The sequence below is a fragment of the Chlorocebus sabaeus genome, chromosome X (genome assembly GCF_047675955.1).
Source record: "Chlorocebus sabaeus isolate Y175 chromosome X, mChlSab1.0.hap1, whole genome shotgun sequence".
NCBI lineage: Eukaryota > Metazoa > Chordata > Mammalia > Primates > Cercopithecidae > Chlorocebus > Chlorocebus sabaeus.
The window spans coordinates 95264040-95282061 of NC_132933.1; the positions used below are offsets into that span (position 1 = coordinate 95264040).

An 18022-nucleotide genomic window follows, 5' to 3' on the forward strand; every position below is an offset into this window, starting at 1 on the left:
GGACACAAACTCATCCTTTTTTATGGCTGCATAGTATTCCATGGTGTATATGTGCCACATTTTCTTAATCCAGTCTGTCACTGATGGACATTTGGGTTGATTCCAAGTCTTTGCTATTGTGAGTAGTGCCACAATAAACATACGTGTGCATGTATCTTTATAGCAGCATGATTTATAATCCTTTGGGTATATACCCAGTAATGGGATGGCTGGGTCATATGGTACATCTAGTTCTAGATCCTTGAGGAATCGCCATACTGTTTTCCATAATGGTTGAACTAGTTTACAATCCCACCAACAGTGTAAAAGTGTTCCTATTTCTCCACATCCTCTCCAGCACCTGTTGTTTCCTGACTTTTTAATGATTGCCATTCTAACTGGTGTGAGATGGTATCTCATTGTGGTTTTGATTTGCATTTCTCTGATGGCCAATGATGATGAGCATTTTTTCATGTGTCTGTTGGCTGTATGAATGTCTTCTTTTGAGAAATGTCTGTTCATATCCTTTGCCCGCTTTTTGATGGGGTTGTTTGTTTTTTTCTTGTAAATTTGTTTGAGTTCTTTCAAGGTTCTGGATATTAGCTCTTTGTCAGATGAGTAGATTGCAAAAATTTTCTCCCATTCTGTAGGTTGCCTGTTCACTCTGATGGTAGTTTCTTTTGCTGTGCAGAAGCTCTTTAGTTTAATGAGATCCCATTTGTCAATTTTGGCTTTTGTTGCCGTTGCTTTTGGTGTTTTAGACATGAAGTCCTTGTCCATGCCTATGTCCTGAATGGTATTACCTAGGTTTTCTTCTAGGGTTTTTCTGGTATTAGGTCTAACATTTAAGTCTCTAATCCATCTTGAATTAATTTTCATATAAGGAGTAAGGAAAGGATCCAGTTTCAGCTTTCTACTTATGGCTAGCCAATTTTCCCAGCACCATTTATTAAATAGGGAAGCCTTTCCCCATTTATTGTTTTTCTCAGGTTTGTCAAAGATCGATGGCTGTAGATGTGTGGTATAATTTCTGAGGACTCTGTTCTATTCCATTGGTCTATATCTCTGTTTTGGTACCAGTACCATGCTGTTTTGGTTACTGTAGCCTTGTAGTATAGTTTGAAGTCAGGTAGCGTGATGCATCCAGCTTTGTTCTTTTGACATAGGATTGTCTTGGCAATGCGGGCTCTTTTTTGATTCCATATGAACTTTAAAGCAGTTTTGCCCAATTCTGTGAAGAAACTCATTGGTAGCTTGATGGGGATGGTATTGAGTCTATAAATAACCTTGGGCAGTATGGCCATTTTCACGATATTGATTCTTCCTATCCATGAGCATGGTATGTTCTTCCATTTGTTTGTGTCCTCTTTTATTTCACTGAGGAGTGGTTTTTAGTTCTCCTTGAAGAATTCCTTTACATCCCTTATAAGTTGGATTCCTAGGTATTTTATTCTCTTTGAAGCAATTGTGAAAGGAAGTTCATTCATGATTTGGCTCTCTGTTTGTCTGTTACTGGTGTATAAGAATGCTTGTGATTTTTGCACATTAATTTTGTGTCCTGAGACTTTGCTGAAGTTTCTTATCAGCTTAAGGAGATTTTGGGCTGAGACAATGGGGTTTTCTAAATATACAATCATGTCATCTGCAAACAGGGACAGTTTGACTTCTTCTTTTCCTAACTGAATACCCTTGATTTCTTTCTTTTGCCTGATTGCCCTAGCCAGAACTTCCAACACTATGTTGAATAGGAGTGGTGAGAGAGGGCATCCCTGTCTTGTGCCAGTTTTCAAAGGGAATGCTTCCGGTTTTTGCCCATTCTATATGATATTGGCTGTGGGTTTGTCATAAATAGCTCTTATGATTTTGAGATACGTTCCATCAATACCGAATTTATTGAGCGTTTTTAGCATGAAGGGCTGTTGAATTTTGTCAAAGGCCTTTTCTGCATCTATTGAGATAATCATGTGGTTTTTCTCTTTGGTTCTGTTTATATGCTGGATTACGTTTGTTGATTTGCATATGTTGAACCAGCCTTGCATCCCAGGGATGAAGCCCACTTGGTCATGGTGGATAAGCTTTTTGATGTGCTGCTGGATTCGATTTGCCAGTATTTTATTGAGGATTTTTACATCGATGTTCATCAGGGATATTGGTCTAAAATTCTCTTTTTTTGTTGTGTCTCTGCCAGGCTTTGGTATCAGGATGATGTTGGCCTCATAAAATGAGTTAGGGAGGATTCCCTCTTTTTCTATTGATTGGAATAGTTTCAGAAGGAATGATACCAGCTCCTCCTTGTACCTCTGGTAGAATTCAGCTGTGAATCCATCTGGTCCTGGACGTTTTTTGATTGGTAGGCTATTAATTATTGCCTCATTTTCAGAGCCTGCTATTGGTCTATTCTTGGCTTTTTTTTAAAAAAAGGAAACATATCCTGTTTCCCAGACCAGTAAATAAGCAAGAGCTACATGCAGCAGTGTGAGTATTAACATTTCTGAAGTCTTCTCAAATGAGTCCAGTGTGGGGATGGAATGAGGGAAAAATTGATAGAAAAACTTTGCTATAGACACTACAACAAACAATAAATTTTGATAATTTAAAATATAAAAAAGGCAAGAGGCAGCATTTCAGCAGCAAAGTGCTCAATAAAAAGTATATTGTAGAGGGTAATACAAGAAAGCTGGAGTAAGAAGAAAGCAGAAAAATGGGTCAGCAGGATGGGCAAAGGCCTCAAAGGAAATACAGCGTTGGTCATTCTAGGAGGAATAACACATTCTCAATCTGGAACTGCCTGGAATAACATTGGTTCTCTTGTATTTACACCTTTGAAGTCCATGATTGAACCAATACTTCCACAATGATAGCAATAATTAGGAGCAGAGCATACTGTCACCAGCTTCTCATCAAACACAAAATTATAGCCTTCATGAACGAGTAGATGTGCTCTGGAGATGAGTTTTAAATTGTTGATATGACCAGACTCATTTGTGAGCTTTGCTCCAAAAAGCCAACACGCTCTTCGGGGCTGATAGCTCAAGTATCCGTATCTTCAGGATCTGACCAAACCAGATCACAAAATGCTCCTTTATGAAGAATTTCCTGATTCCATTTGATGTTTCAAGTTTGGTTTTTGTCCTTGTTTCCGTTTATGTGATGGATTACCTTTATTGATTTGCGTATGTTGAACCAGAGTTGCATCCCAAGGATGAAGCCTACTTGTTCGTGGTAAGTACACTTGTTCATGTTGTGCTGCTCGATTTGGTTTTCCAGTGTTTTATTGAGGATTTCCACATCGATGTTCATCAGAGATATTGGTCTGAATTTTTTATTATTATTATTATACTTTAAGTTCTAGGGTACATGTGCACAACTTGCAGGATTGTTACATATATATATATGTGCCATGTTGGTGTGCTGCACCCATTAACTCGTCATTTACATTAGGTATGTCTCCTAATGCTATCCCTCTACACCCTCCCCATAATAGGACCCGATGTTTGATGATCCCTTTCCAGAGTCCAAGTGATCTCATTGTTCAGTTCCCACCTATGAGTGAGAACATGCGGTATTTGGTTTTCTGTTCTTGCAATTGTTTGCTGAGATTGATGGTTTCCAGCAGCATCCATGTCTCTACAAAGCACACGAACTCATCCTTTTTTATGGCTGCATAGTATTCCATGGTGTATATGTGCCACATTTTCTTAATCCAGTCTGTCACTGATGGACATTTGGGTTGATTCCAAGTCTTTGCTATTGTGAATAGTGACACAATAAACATACATGTGCATGTGTCTTTATAGCAGCATGACTTATAATCCTTTGGGTATATCCCCAGTAGTGGGATGGCAGGGTCAAATGGTATTTCTAGTTCTAGATCCTTGAGGAATTGCCACACTGTGTTCCACAATGGTTGGACTAGTTTACAATCCCACCAACAGTGTAAAAGTGTTCCTATTTCTCCACATCCTCTCCAGCACCTGTTGTTTCCTGATTTTTTAATGATTTCCACTCCAACTAGTGTGAGATGGTATCTCATTGTGGTTTTGACTTGCATTTCTCTAATGGCGACTGATGATAAGCATTTTTTCATGTGTCTGTTGGCTGTATGAATGTCTTCTTTTGAGAAGTATCTGTTCATATACTTTCCCCACTTTTTGATGGGGTTATTTGTTTTTTTCTTGTAAATTTGATTGAGCTCTTTATAGGTTCTGGTATTAGCCCTTTGTCAGAGGAGTAGATTGCAAAAATTGTCTCCCATTTTGTAGGTCGCCTGTTCACTCTGATGGTAGTTTCTTTTGCTGTGCAGAAGCTCTTTAGTTTAATGAGATCCCATTTGTCATTTTTGGCTTTTGTTGCTGCTGCTAGGGGTGTTTTAGACATGAAGTCCTTGCCCATGCCTATGTCCTGAATGGTATTACCTAGGTTTTCTTCTAGGGTTTTTATGGTTTTAGGTCTAACATTTAAGTCTCTAATCCATCTTGAATTAATTTTTGTATAAGGAGTAAGGAAAGGATCTAGTTGCAGCTTTGTACTTTTGGCTAGTCAATTTTCCCAGCACCATTTATTAAATAGGGAATCCTTTCCCCATTTCTTGTTTCTCTCAGGTTTGTCAAAGATCAGATGGCTGTAGATATGTGGTATTATTTCTGAGGGCTCTGTTCTGTTCCATTGGTCTGTATCTCTGTTTTGGTACGAGTACCATGCTGTTTTGGTTACTGTAGCCTTGTAGTTTAGTTTGAAGTCAGGTAATGTGATGCCTCCAGCTTTGTTCTTTTGGCTTAGGATTGTCTTGGCAATACAGGGTCTTTTTTGGTTCCACATGAACTTTAAAGCACATTTTTCCAATTCTGTGAAGAAAGTCATTGGTAGCTTAACGGGGATGGCATTGAATCTATAAATTACCTTGGGCAGTATGGCCATTTTCGCAATATTGATTTGCAGATTACATGATTGTATATTTACAAAACCCCATTGTCTCAGCTCAAAATCTCCTTAAGCTGATAAACAGTTTCAGCAAAGTCTCAGGATACAAAATCAATGTGCAAAAACAACAAGCATTCTTATACACCAGTAACAGACATACAGAGAGCCAAATCATGAATGAACTCCCATTCACAATAGCTTCAAAGACAATAAAATACCTAGAAATCCACCTTACAAGGGATGTAAAGGACCTCTTCAAGGAGAAATACAAATCACTGCTCAGTGAAATAAAAGAGAACACAAACAAATGGAAGAACATACCATGCTCATGGATAGGAAGAATCAATATTGTGAAAATGGTCTGAATTTTTGTTCTTGTTGTTGTGTCTCTGCCAAGTTTGGAATCAGGATGATGCTGACCTCATAAAATGAGTTAGGGAGGAGTCCCTCTTTTTTTATTGTTGAAAATAGTTTCAGAATAAATGGTACCAGCTCCTAATATTCCTTCTGAATCTATTCCAATCAATAGAAAAAGAGGGAATCCTCCCTAACTCATTTTATGAGACCAACATCATCCTGATACCAAAGCCTGGCAGAGGCACAACAAAAAAAGAATTTTAGACCAATATCCCTGATGAACATCAATGCAAAAATCCTCAATAAAATACTGGCAAACCGAATCCAGCAGCACATCAGAAAGCTTATCCACCATGATCAAGTGGGCTTCATCCCTGGGATGCAAGGCTGGTTCAACATCCGCAGATCAGTAAATGTAATCCAGTATATTAACAGAACCAAAGACAAAAACCACATGATTATCTCAATAGATGCAGAAAAGGCCTTTGACAAAATTCAACAACCCTTCGTGCTAACAACTCTCAATAAATTCGGTATTGATGGAACGTATCTCAAAATCATAAGAGCTATTTATGACAAACCCACAGCCAATATCATACTGAATGAACAAAAACCAGAAGCATTCCCTTTGAAAACTGGCACAAGACAAGGATGCCCTCTCTCACCACTCCTATTCAACATAGTGTTGGAAGTTCTGGCTAGGGCAATCAGGCAAGAGAAAGAAATCAAGGGTATTCAGTTAGGAAAAGAAGAAGTCAAATTGTATCTGTTTGCAGATGACCTGATTGTACATTTAGAAAACCCCACTGTCTCAGCCCAAAATCTCCTTAAGCTCAAAAACTACAGAAAAGTCTCAGGATACAAAATCAATGTGCAAAAATCACAAGCACTCTTTTACAGCAGTAACACACAAGCAGAGAGCCATATTATGAATGAATTCCCATTCACAATAGCTTCAAAGAGAATAAAAAACCTAGGAACCCAACTTGCAAGGGATGTGAAGGACCTCTTCAAGGAGAACTAAAAACCACTACTCAGTGAAATAAAAGAAGATGCAAACAAATGGAAGAACATACCATGCTCATGGATAGGAAGAATCAATATCATGAAAATGGCCATACTGCCCAAGGTAATTTATAGATTCAATGCCATCCCCATTAAGCTACCAATGACTTTCTTCACAGAATTGGAAAAAACTACTCTAAAGTTCATATGAAGCCAGAAAAGAGCCCACGTTGCCAAGACAATCCTAAGCCAAAAGAACAAAGCTGGAGGCATCACGCTACCTGACTTCAAACTACTACAAGGCTACAGTAACCAAAACAGCATGGTACTGGTACCAAAACAGAGATATAGACCAATGGAATAGAACAGAGCCCTCAGAAATAATACCACACATCTACAGCCATCTGATCTTTGACAAACCTGAGAGAAACAAGAAATGGGGAAAGGATTCCCTATTTAATAAATGGTGCTGGGAAAACTGGCTAGCCATAAGTAGAAAGCTGCAACTGGATCCTTTCCTTACTCCTTATACAAAAGTTAATTCAAGATGGACTTAAATGTTAGACTTAAAACCATAAAAACCCTAGAAGAAAACCTAGGTAATAACATTCAGGACATAGGAATGGGCAAGGACTTCATGTCTAAAACACCAAAAGCAATGGCAACAAAAGCCAAAACTGACAAATGGGATCTAATTAAACTAAAGGGGAACATCACACACTGGGGTCTATTGTGGGGAGCAGTAGTGGAGAGGGATAGCATTAGGAGATATACCTAATGTAAATGACGAGTTAATGGGTGTAGCATGCCAACATGGCACATGTGTACATATGTAACAAACCTGCACGTTGTGCACATGTACCCTAGAACTTAAAGTATAATAAGAATTTAAAAAATTATACAATCATATTTGTCAGGCAGACCTGGAAGAAAAATATGTATTATATTTCTTTTAGTTCTATGCGATCAATAACAATGATAAAGTTGTTAATCATCTTTTGATGATTTATTATTTATGCCTTTGGCTGTTAGATGCAAAACACTGCGAACTAGTTCGTTCAATTACAAGCTTTCTTCATTTATTTTTCTTTTCTCTCCTGAATATAAAGAATCTCAAAGATAGGAAAGATAGAATATAAAGAATCTTCAAAGATAGGAATAAACATTTTTTGATCAGCTTTTAACCACAAGGCTCTGTGCGAAAAACTGCAGATGTAAAGATACAATATCTGCCCTCATAGACTTTATGGTGCACCCGATGAAATAACTAAATACCTGAAAATACAAATAAAAATACAAGACAGTATAAAAGTAGCAAAAGAAAGAAAGAAAGAAAGAAAAGGGAGGGAGGGAAGGAGGGAGGGAGGGAAGGAGGGAGGGAGGGAGGGAGGAAGGAAGGAAGGAAGGAAGGAAGGAAGGAAGGAAGGAAGGAAGGAAGGAAGGAAGGAAGGAAGGAAGGAAGGAAGGGTACCAGCTCCTCTTTGTACCTCTGGTAGAATTTGGCTGTGAATTTGTCTGATCCTGGGCTTTTTTTCATTGGTAGGCTATTAATTACTGCCTCAATCTCAGAACTTGTTATTGGTCTATCCTGGGATTCGACTTCTTCCTGGTTTTGAAATGGGAGGATGTATGCGTTCAGGAATTTATCCATTTCTTCTAGATTTTCTAGTGTATTTGCATAGAGGTGTTTATAATGTTCTCTCATGGTAGTTTGTATTTCTGTGAGCTCAGTGGTTATATCCCCTTTATCATTTTTATTGTGTCTGATTCTTTTCTCTTTTTTCCTTTATTCATCTGGCTAGCAGTCTATTTTGTTAATCTTTCTAAAAACCAGCTCCTGGATTCATTAACTGTTTGAAGGGTGTTTCTTGTCTCTATCTCCTTCAGTTCTGTTCTGATCTTAGTTATTTCTTTTCTTCTGGTAGCTTTTGAATTTCTTTGCTCTTGTTTCTCTAGTTCTTTTAATTGTGATGTTAGGATGTCGATTTTAGATCTTTCCTGCTTTCTCCTGTGGGCATTTAATACTATTAATTTCCCTCTAAACAGTGCTATAGCTGTGTCCCAGCAATTCCGGCATGTTGTGTCTTTGTTCTCATTGGTTTCAAAGAAGTTATTTATTTCTGCCTTCATTTTGTTATTGACCCAGTAGCCATTCAGGAGCAGGTAGTTCTGGTTCCATGAAGTTGTGCAGTTTTGAGTGAGTTTCTTAATCCTGACTTCTAATTTGTTTGCACTGTCACCTGAGAGACTGTTTGTTATGATTCTCATTCTTTTGCATTTGTTGAGGAATGTTTTACTTCCAGTTATATAGTCAATTTTAGAATAAGTGCAATGTGGTGAGAAGAATATATATTCTATTGATTCGGGTTGGAGAGTTCTGTAGATGTCTATTAGGTCTGCTTTGTCCGGAGCTGAGTTCAAATCCTGAATATCCTTGTTAATTTTCTTTCTCGTTGATTTGTCTAATATTGACAGTGGGGTGTTAAAGTCCCCCACTATTATTGTGTGGGAGTCTAGGTCTCTTTGTAGGTCTCTAAGAGCTTGCTTTATGAATCTGTGTGCTCCTGTATTGGGTGCATATGTATTTGGTATGGTTAGTTCTTCTTGTTGCATTGATACCTTACCATTATGTAATGCCCTTTGTCTTTTTTTTTTTTTTAATTTATTTATTATTATTAAACTTCAAGTTGTAGGGTACATGTGCACAACGTGCAGGTTTGCTACATATGTATACTTGTGCCATGTTGGTGTGCTGCACCCATCAACTCGTCATTTACATAAGGTATAACTCCCATTGCAATCCCTCCCCCCTCCCCCCTCCCCATGATAGGCCCCGGTGTGTGATGTTCCCCTTCCCGAGTCCAAGTGATCTCATTGTTCAGTTCCCGCCTATGAGTGAGAACATGCGGTGTTTGGTTTTCTGTTCTTGTGATAGTTTGCTGAGAATGATGGTTTCCAGCTGCATCCATGTCCCTACAAAGGACACAAACTCATCCTTTTTTATGGCTGCATAGTATTCCATGGTGTATATGTGCCACATTTTCTTAATCCAATCTGTCACTGATGGACATTTGGGTTGATTCCAAGTCTTTGCTATTGTGAATAGTGCTGAATTTGTTGGTTTAAAGTCTGTTTTATCAGAGACTAGGATTGCAACCCGTGCTTTTTTTTTCTTTCTATTTGCCTCGTAAATATTTTTCCATCTCTTTATTTCGAGCCTTTGTGTGTCTTTGCATGTGAGATGGGTCTCCTGAATACAGCTTACCAATGAGCCTTGACTCTTTTTCCAATTTGCCAGTCTATGTCTTTTAATTGTAACGTTTAGCCCATTTGCATTTAAGGTTATTACTGTTATGTGTGAATTTGATCCAGTCATTATGATGCTAGTTGATTATTTTTGCGTGTTAGTTGATGCAGTTTCTTCATAGTATCAATGGTATTTACAATTCGGTATGTTCTTGCTGTGGCTGGTACTGGTTTTTCCTTTCCATATTTAGTGTTTCCTTCAGGAGCTCTTGTAAGACAAGAGCTAAGCATTTGACTGTCTGTAAAGGATTTTATTTCTCCTTCACTTTTGAAGCTTAGTTTGGCTGGATATGAAATTCTGAGTTGAAAATTCTTGTCTTTAAGAATGTTGAATATTGGCCCCCACTCTCTTCTGGCTCGTAGGGTTTCTGCAGAGAGGTCTGCTGTTAGTCTGATGGGCTTCCACTTGTGGGCATTCCGACCTTTCTCTCTGGCTGCCCTTAACATTTTTTCCTTAATTTCAACCTTGGTGAATCTGATGATTATGTGTCTTGGGGTTGCTCTTCTTGAGGAGTAACTTTGTGGTGTTCATTGTATTTCCTGAATCTGAATGTCAGCCTGTCCTGCTAGGTTGGGGAAGTTCTCCTGGTTAATATCCCAAAGAGTGTTTTCCAGCTTCGTTCCATTTTTCTTGTCACTTTCAGGTACACCAATCAAACGTAGATTTGGTCTTTTCATATAGTCCCATATTTCTTGGAGGATTTGTTTGTTCCTTTTCATTCTTTTTTATCTAATCTTTTTTTTTATTTTATTATTTTTTATTATTATTATACTTTAAGTTCTAGGGTACATGTGCATAACGTGCAGGTTTGTTACATATGTATACTTGTGCCATGTTGCTGTGCTGCACCCATCAACTCGTCAGCACCCATCAACTTGTCATTTACATCAGGTATAACTCCCAATGCAATCCCTCCCCCCTCCCCCCTCCCCCCTTCCCATGATAGACCCCGGTGTGTGATGTTCCCCTTCCCGAGTCCAAATGATCTCATTGTTCAGTTCCCACCTATGAGTGAGAACATGCGGTGTTTGCTTTTCTGTTCTTGTGATAGTTTGCTAATGCAGCTGGAAACCATCATTCTAATCTTTTTTTCACACTTTATTTCGTTAAAGTGGTTTTCAATCTCTGCTATCCTGTCTTTTGCTTGATCGATTTGGCTATTGATATTTGTGTATACTTCACGAAGTTCTCGTGCTGTGTTTTTCAGTTTCATCAGGCCATTTATATTCTTCCCTTAACTGGTTATCTAGTTAGAAATTCCTCTAACTTTTTTCAAGGTTCTGAGCTTCCTTTCTTTGGGTTAGAACATGTTCTTTTAGCTCAGAGGAGTTTGTTTTTGCCCACCTTCTGAAGTTTACTCTTGTCAATTTGTCAAACTCATTCTCTGTCCAGTTTTGCTCCAGTGTTGGTGAGGAACTGTGATCCTTTGGAGGAGAATAGACATTCTGGTTTTTGAAATGTTCAGCCTTTTTGCACTGGTTTTTCCTCGTCTTCATAGATTTATCTACCTTTGGTCGTTGATGGTGGTGACATTCGAATAGGGTTTCTATGTGGACATCCTTTTCGTTGCTGTTGATGCTACTCCCTTCTATTTGTTAGTTTTTCTTCTAACAGTCAAGCCCCTCTGTTGCAGGTCTGCTGGAGTTTGCTGGAGGTCCACTAAAGACCCTGGTTTCCTGGGTATCAGCAGCGGAGGCTGCAGAGCAGCAAAGATTGCTTCCTTTTCCTTCCTCTAGAAGCTTTGTCCCAGAGGGGCACCTGCCAGATGCCAGCTGGAGCTCTCCTTTATGAGGTGTCTCTTGGCCCCTGCTGGGAGATGTTTCCCAGTCAGGAGGCACAGGGGTCAGGGACCCACCTGAGGAGGCAGTTTGTCCCTTAGCAGAGCTCGAGCACTGTGCTGGGAGATTCGCTGCTCTCTTCAGAGCTGGAAGGCAGGAACGTTTAAGTCTGCTGAAACTGCACCCACAGCTGCCCCTTCCCTTAGGTGCTCTGTCCCAGGGAGTTGGGAGTTTTATCTATAAGCCCCTGACTGGGGCTGCTGCCTTTCTTTCAGGGAGGCCCTGCCCAGAGAGGAGGAATCTAGAGAGGCAGTCTGGCTATCGCTGCTTTGCCAAGCTGCAGTGGGCTCCGCCCCATAGTATAGTTTAAAGTCAGATAGTGTGATGCCTCAGACTTTCTTCTTTTTGCTTAGGATTGCTTTGGCTATTAAGACACTTATGGTATTTATATTAATTTTAGAATAATTTTGTCTAATTGTCTAAAAATATCATTGGTAATTTGATAGGAATAGCACTGAATCTGTAAACTGTTTTGGGCAGTGTGGCCATTCTCATGATATTGAGTCTTCCTATTCACGAGCATGAAGTGTTGTTGTTGTTGTTTGTTTGTTTGTTTTTAAGACAGAGTTTCACTCTGTCACCCAGGCTGGAGTGCATTGGCACAATCTCAACTGACTGCAACCTCTGCCTCCTGTGTTCAAGTGATTCTTCTGCCTCAGCCTCCCAAGTAGTTGGGACTACAGACACACACCACCACACCCAGCTAATTTTTGTATTTTTAGTAGAGATGGGGTTTCACCATATTGGCCAGGCTGGTCTCTAACTCCTGACCTCATGATCTGCCCGCCTCGCCCTCCTAAAGTACTGGGATTACAGGTGTAAGCCACCACGCCCAGCTGCTTTGTGTGTGTGTGTGTGTGTGTGTGTGTGTGTGTGTGTGATCTCTGATTTCCTTCAACAGCATCTTGTCATTCTATTTGTTGAAGTCTTTCAGCTCCCTTGTTATCTGTATTCCTAGATATTTTATTTATATTGTGGCTATTATAATTGGGATTATGCTATTGATTTGACTCTCAGCTTGAATGTTATTGGTGTATAGACATGCTACTTATTTTGTGTATTGATTTTGTTTCCTAAAATTTCACTAAAGTCTTTGCCAGTTCTAGGACTCTTTCGGTACAGTCTTTAGGGTTTTGTACGTATAGAATCATATTGTTAGCAAAAAAAGATGGTTTGGCTTCCTTTCCAATTTGGATGGCTTTTATTTCTTTCTCTTGCATGATTACTCTGGCTAGGACTTCCAATACTATATTTAGTAGGAGTGGTGAGGGTGGGCATCCTTGTCTTCTTCCAGTTGGCAGTATGTTTAATGCTGTGCTTTTTATTTTTAGTGTATCTTTTATAGGTTTTTGCTTTGTGATTACCATGATATAGGAAACATCTTATAGATGAAGGCATTGAGAGTGGACAGAGGGAAGACACAGATGCTGGGATGAAGGGGGAGGAAGTTTGGACCCTTCATCAGTCTACTGTGCACGAAGACTCATTCCTGGCCCCCAACAGCTCCTAAAGTGGGGGTGAGTTGAGCAAGCTTGTGGTGGCCTCGTTTCACCAAAATCCTCTGGAATCCTGTCAGCAAGAGACCCCATGACCCCCACAGAAAATTGAGCTGGCAGAGAGAGCTGTTTGGAGAGGTGGTGTGGGCAGAACTCCATCTGGTGCAGAACCTGGGGAGTTTGGTGTAGGACAGTGTGTGGTGGAGCATGGCCAGGAATACCCATCCTCCAAGGCTCATCTTGCTCCCTTAAGAGACTTTAGCTTTAGGGGAACTGTCGGACCTGCATAGTTCAGGGCGATCTTTCCCATGAGATGGGGCTGCTCTGATCTGATTGCCCTCCTGTCTGCTAGTCCCTCCCAGGGCACAAGTCTGGCCATTATGGCTTGCAGTGCAGCCTCAGATCTGCAGTTGTGGTGCCTCACAGAGACCCACATGATAGCTTCAGCACTGGCAGACTGTGCCTGATCATTGGAAAGCTCCAGCCAAATGACTTCCACACACCAGTCCACCCATGCCCTTGCCCCACTGCTGCTTCCCCTATGCTGCCTTGCTGACATGCACTGGCCCACAGTCACCCTCCACATTAATTTACTGGTACGCGTACACATGGGTGGACTTCAGTTCTCTTTCCCTGCTGGCACAAACGTGCATGTGCATTGCACTAAGCCACTGCTGCTGGCATAAGCACACCCTGCCCTGCCCCCAGTTGTGCCACCATTGCCAATGTAAAGGTGCATAAGGAAACCAGAAGCTTCCCCTGCCCTTTGCCACCATCATCACTGACACATTAATGCATACAGAGACTGTCAGCTCCATGCCCATCAGTGCCCTGCTCCCATGCTGATACTGCCACAGGCATTAATCTGTGCACAGAGACCAGCAGCCCCATGCCTCATCCTGTGTGACTGCTGCTACTGGCATGAACATGGGCACAGAGGTTGCTATCCCTGTGTTCTCCCTGCTCCATGCTGATACCCCCACTGGTGCAAATGCGAACATAGATGCCTACAGTTGCCTACGCTCCACACCTCCACCACGGTGCTGCCATCACTGCCACTGCAAACATCCACATGGTGGCCAGCAAACCTGTGCACACCAATGCCCCACCACAGCCAATGAGCAATCACACCACCACATTGCCATTGCTGCTGGTACATGAAAATGAGCATGGATCTAGCTAACACCACATGACAAAGCAATCTGCCTGGCACCACCCATCAGAGTGTTGTGAACAGTGATCCAGGAACACCTGGGTCCCTCCCACACAGCAGGTTCCTAACCTCAAGAGACCAGAAAGCAAAGCCAATGGCTTGATATTAGCGGCCCTAGAGTTAAAGCATGCATTCCAGGCATCCTGAGCTCAGCTTTGGTGTCCTAAAATTTTCCAGAAATGTAGCCAGTTGACTAAACCCACCTTATATTACAATCAAACTCCCAAGGACATTAAAGAGGTCAGAAGAACAAAAATCCCATCCAAAGGACAGCAAATTCACAGACTGAAAGAATACCAACCCACAAAGATGAGAAAGAACCATGACAAAAACTCTAGTAACTCAAAAAGCCAGAGTGTCTTCTTAACTCTAAATGGCTCAACTTGTTCCCCAACAATGGTTCTTAACCAGGCTGAAATGGCTGAAATGACAGATAAAGAATGTCAGTAGAAATGAACATTATTCATACCCAGGAGAACATCAAAACCCAGTCCAAGGTTTCTGAGGAATAAAATAAGATGAAGGAAATCAAAGGTGAACTGGAAATTATAAGAAAAAAACCTGATAAGATAGAACTAAAACACTCATTTCAAGAATTTCATTATACAATCACAATATTAGCAGCAGAATTGACCAAGCTGAGGAAGGAATCTCAGAACTAGAAGACTGGCTCTCTGAAATAACTCAGGCAAAAATAAAGAAAAAAGAAGAAAGAACAAAGAACAAAACCTGAGAAATATGGGATTTTGTAAAGAGACCAAATTTATGACTCATTAGTGTCTCTGAAAGAGGAAACAAAGCAAGCAATTTGGAAAACACATTTTAGGATATTGTCCATGAAATGTTTCTCTGCTAGATAGGACAACATTCAAAGTTAGGAAATGCAGGGAACCTCTATGAGATACTATAAAAGACAGCCACCCCTAAGACACATAATCATCAGATTCTCCAAGGTCTAAATAAAAGAAAAAAATGTAAAGGCAACTGCAGAGGTGGTTTACCTACAAACAGAACCACATCAGGCTAACAATGGACCTTTCAGCAGAAATCCTACAAACCAGAAGGGATTAGGGGCCTATATTTAGCATTCTTAAAGAAAGGAATTTTCAACTGAGAATTTCTTATCCAGACAAACTAAGCTTCATAAGCAAAGGAGAAATGAGATCCATCTCAAACAAACGAATGCTGAGGGAATGCATTTCCACAAGACAAACCTTACAAGAGGTCCCAAAGTGAGTGCTAAATATGGAAAGGAAACACCATTATTGGGCACTACAAAAACTCACTTAAGTACATAGACCAGTGGCACTATAAAGCAACCACACAAACAAGTCTGCATAGTAACCAGTTAACAACATGTTGACAGGATCAAATTTGCACATATGAATAGTAACCTTGATTGTAAATTATCTAAATACCCCAATTAAAAGGCACAGAATGGCAACTTGGATAAAGAAGCAAAACCCAATATTCTGTAATTAAGAGACTCATCTCACAATCAATGAAATGCATAGATTCAAAGTAAAGGGATGTAGAAAATTCTGCCAAGCAAATGAAATACAAAACAAAACAAAAAGCAGGGGTTGCTATTCTAATTCTAGGCAAACCAGACCTTCAAACAACAAAGATCATAAAAGACAAAAGGAGGCAGAGCAAGATAGTGGAACTGATGGCTACACAAATTGTATTTCTATAAGGACACCAATTTACAACTATCTACACAGAGAAAGCCCCTTCATGAGAACCAAAAATCAGGTGAGCCTGTGTAACACCTGATTTTAACTTCATATCACTGAAAGAGGTAAAGAAAAGATAGAAAAAACGTCTTAAGTTGCCAATGCCACCTCTCCCCAACCCCATTCTCCTGCCCGGGCAGTAGCAGCATGGTATAGAGACCATCTCTGGATGCTGAGGGAGGGAGAACAGCAATTATGAGGCATTGAACTCAGTGCTGTCCTGTTAGAGCAGAAAGGAAAACCAGACCAAACTCAGCCGACACTCACACACAGAAGTAGTATTTAAACCAGCTCTCGCCAGTCCTGTGCTGGCTTCAGGTCTGACCCAGCATAGTCATAGTGTTGGTGGCCACAGGGGTGCTAATATGACTCCACCCTCAGTTTTAGGAGGCTCAAAACTGAGAGAGATTATCCGTTTATTTGGGAAAAATTCAGGCTAGAGAACAAGATATCTGCCTGGAAATCCAGAGAATTCTTCATCTTTTTCAAAACCATCAAGTTAATAACTCTATGAGTCTGCAAGAACTACAGTTTTATTAGGCTTGAGGTGCTCCTTAAAGCAGATGCTGCTTAGCTCTTGATACCCAAGTCCTTTCAAATATCTGGAAAGCCTTCTCAAAAATGATGGATACAAACAAGACAAGATATAGAAGACTACAATAAATAACAAATTCTTCAATGCCCAGACACTGAAGAATGTCTACTGGCATCAACACCATCCAGGAAAATATGACCTCATCCAATGAACTAAATAGGTAGCCAGGGACTAATCCTGGATAAACAGAGATATGTGACCTTTCAGAAAGAGAATTTGGAACAGCTGGGTTCAGGGAACTCAGAGAAATTCAGGATAGCACAGGAAAAGTCAGAATTCCACAGATAAATTTAATAAGAGAATGAAATAATTGAAAAGAATCTAGCTGAAATTCTGGAGCTGAAGAAATGCAATTTACGTATTTAAGAATGCATCAGAGTCTTTTTTAATTATACTTTAAGTTCTAGGGTACATGTGCAGATTGTGCAGGTTTGTTACATAGGTATACATGTGCCATGGTGATTTGCTGCACCCATCAACCTGTCATCTACATTAGGTATTTCTCCTAATGCTATCCCTCCCCCAGCCCTCACACCCTGACAGACCCCGGTGTGTGATGTTCCCCTCCCTGTGTCCATGTGTTCTCATTGTTCAACTCCAACTTATGAGTGAGAACATGCAGTGTTTGGTTTTCTGTTATGGTGTTAGTTTGCTGAGAATGATGGTTTCCAGCTTCATCCATGTCCCTACAAAGGACATGTCCCTCCAAAGGACACCTAGCTCTGTGTCCTTTCGTTCGGGGCAGTGAGTTCTCCCATGTCCTGTGTGAGTCCAGAAGTGCTGTTTGGGTATCATGAACTACAGTCAAAAACCTTAGAGATCTTACTGGTGTTCTATTTTTTATGGCTGCATAGTATTTCATGGTGTATGTGTGCCACATTTTCTTTATCCAGTCTATTATTCCTGGGCATTTGGGTTGGTTCCAAGTTTGTGCTATTGTGAACAGTGCCACAATAAACATACATATGCACGTGTTTTATAGTAGAATGATTTATAATCCTTTTGATATACACCCAGTAATGGGATTGTTGCATCAAATGGTATTTCTGGTTCTAGACCCTTGAAGAATCGCCACAGTGTCTTCTACAACGGTTGAACTAATTTACACTCCCACCAACAGTGTAAACATGTTCTTATTTCTCCACATCCTCTCCAGCATCTATTGTTTCCTGACTTTTTAATGATCACTATTCTAACTGGTGTGAGATGTAATCTCATTGTGGATTTGATTTGCATTTCTCTAATGACCAGTGATGATGAGCTTTTTTTTTTTTTCCATATATTTATTGGCAGGATAGATGTCTTCTTTTGAGAAGTATCTATCCTTCACCCACTTTTTGATGGGGTTGGTTCTTCGTTTTTTTTTTTTTTTTTGTACATTTGCTTAAGTTCTTTGTAGATTCTGGATATTAACCCTTTGTCAGATGGATAGATAGCAAAAATTTTATTCCATTCTGTAGGTTGCCTGTTCACTCTGATGATAGTTTCTTTTGCTACGCAGAAGCTCCTTAGTTTAATTACATCCCATTTGTTGATATTGGCTTTTGTTGCCACTGCTATTGGTGCTTTAGTCATG

General features: G+C 40.2%; 1 protein-coding gene across 1 annotated transcript in view; it reads left to right on the top strand.

The window, feature by feature from the left end:
• The window catches only part of LOC103247423 (zinc finger X-linked protein ZXDA-like), a 110749-nt gene that overhangs the window by 53992 nt on the left and 38735 nt on the right, over nt 1-18022 (top strand). The window lies entirely within an intron of this gene.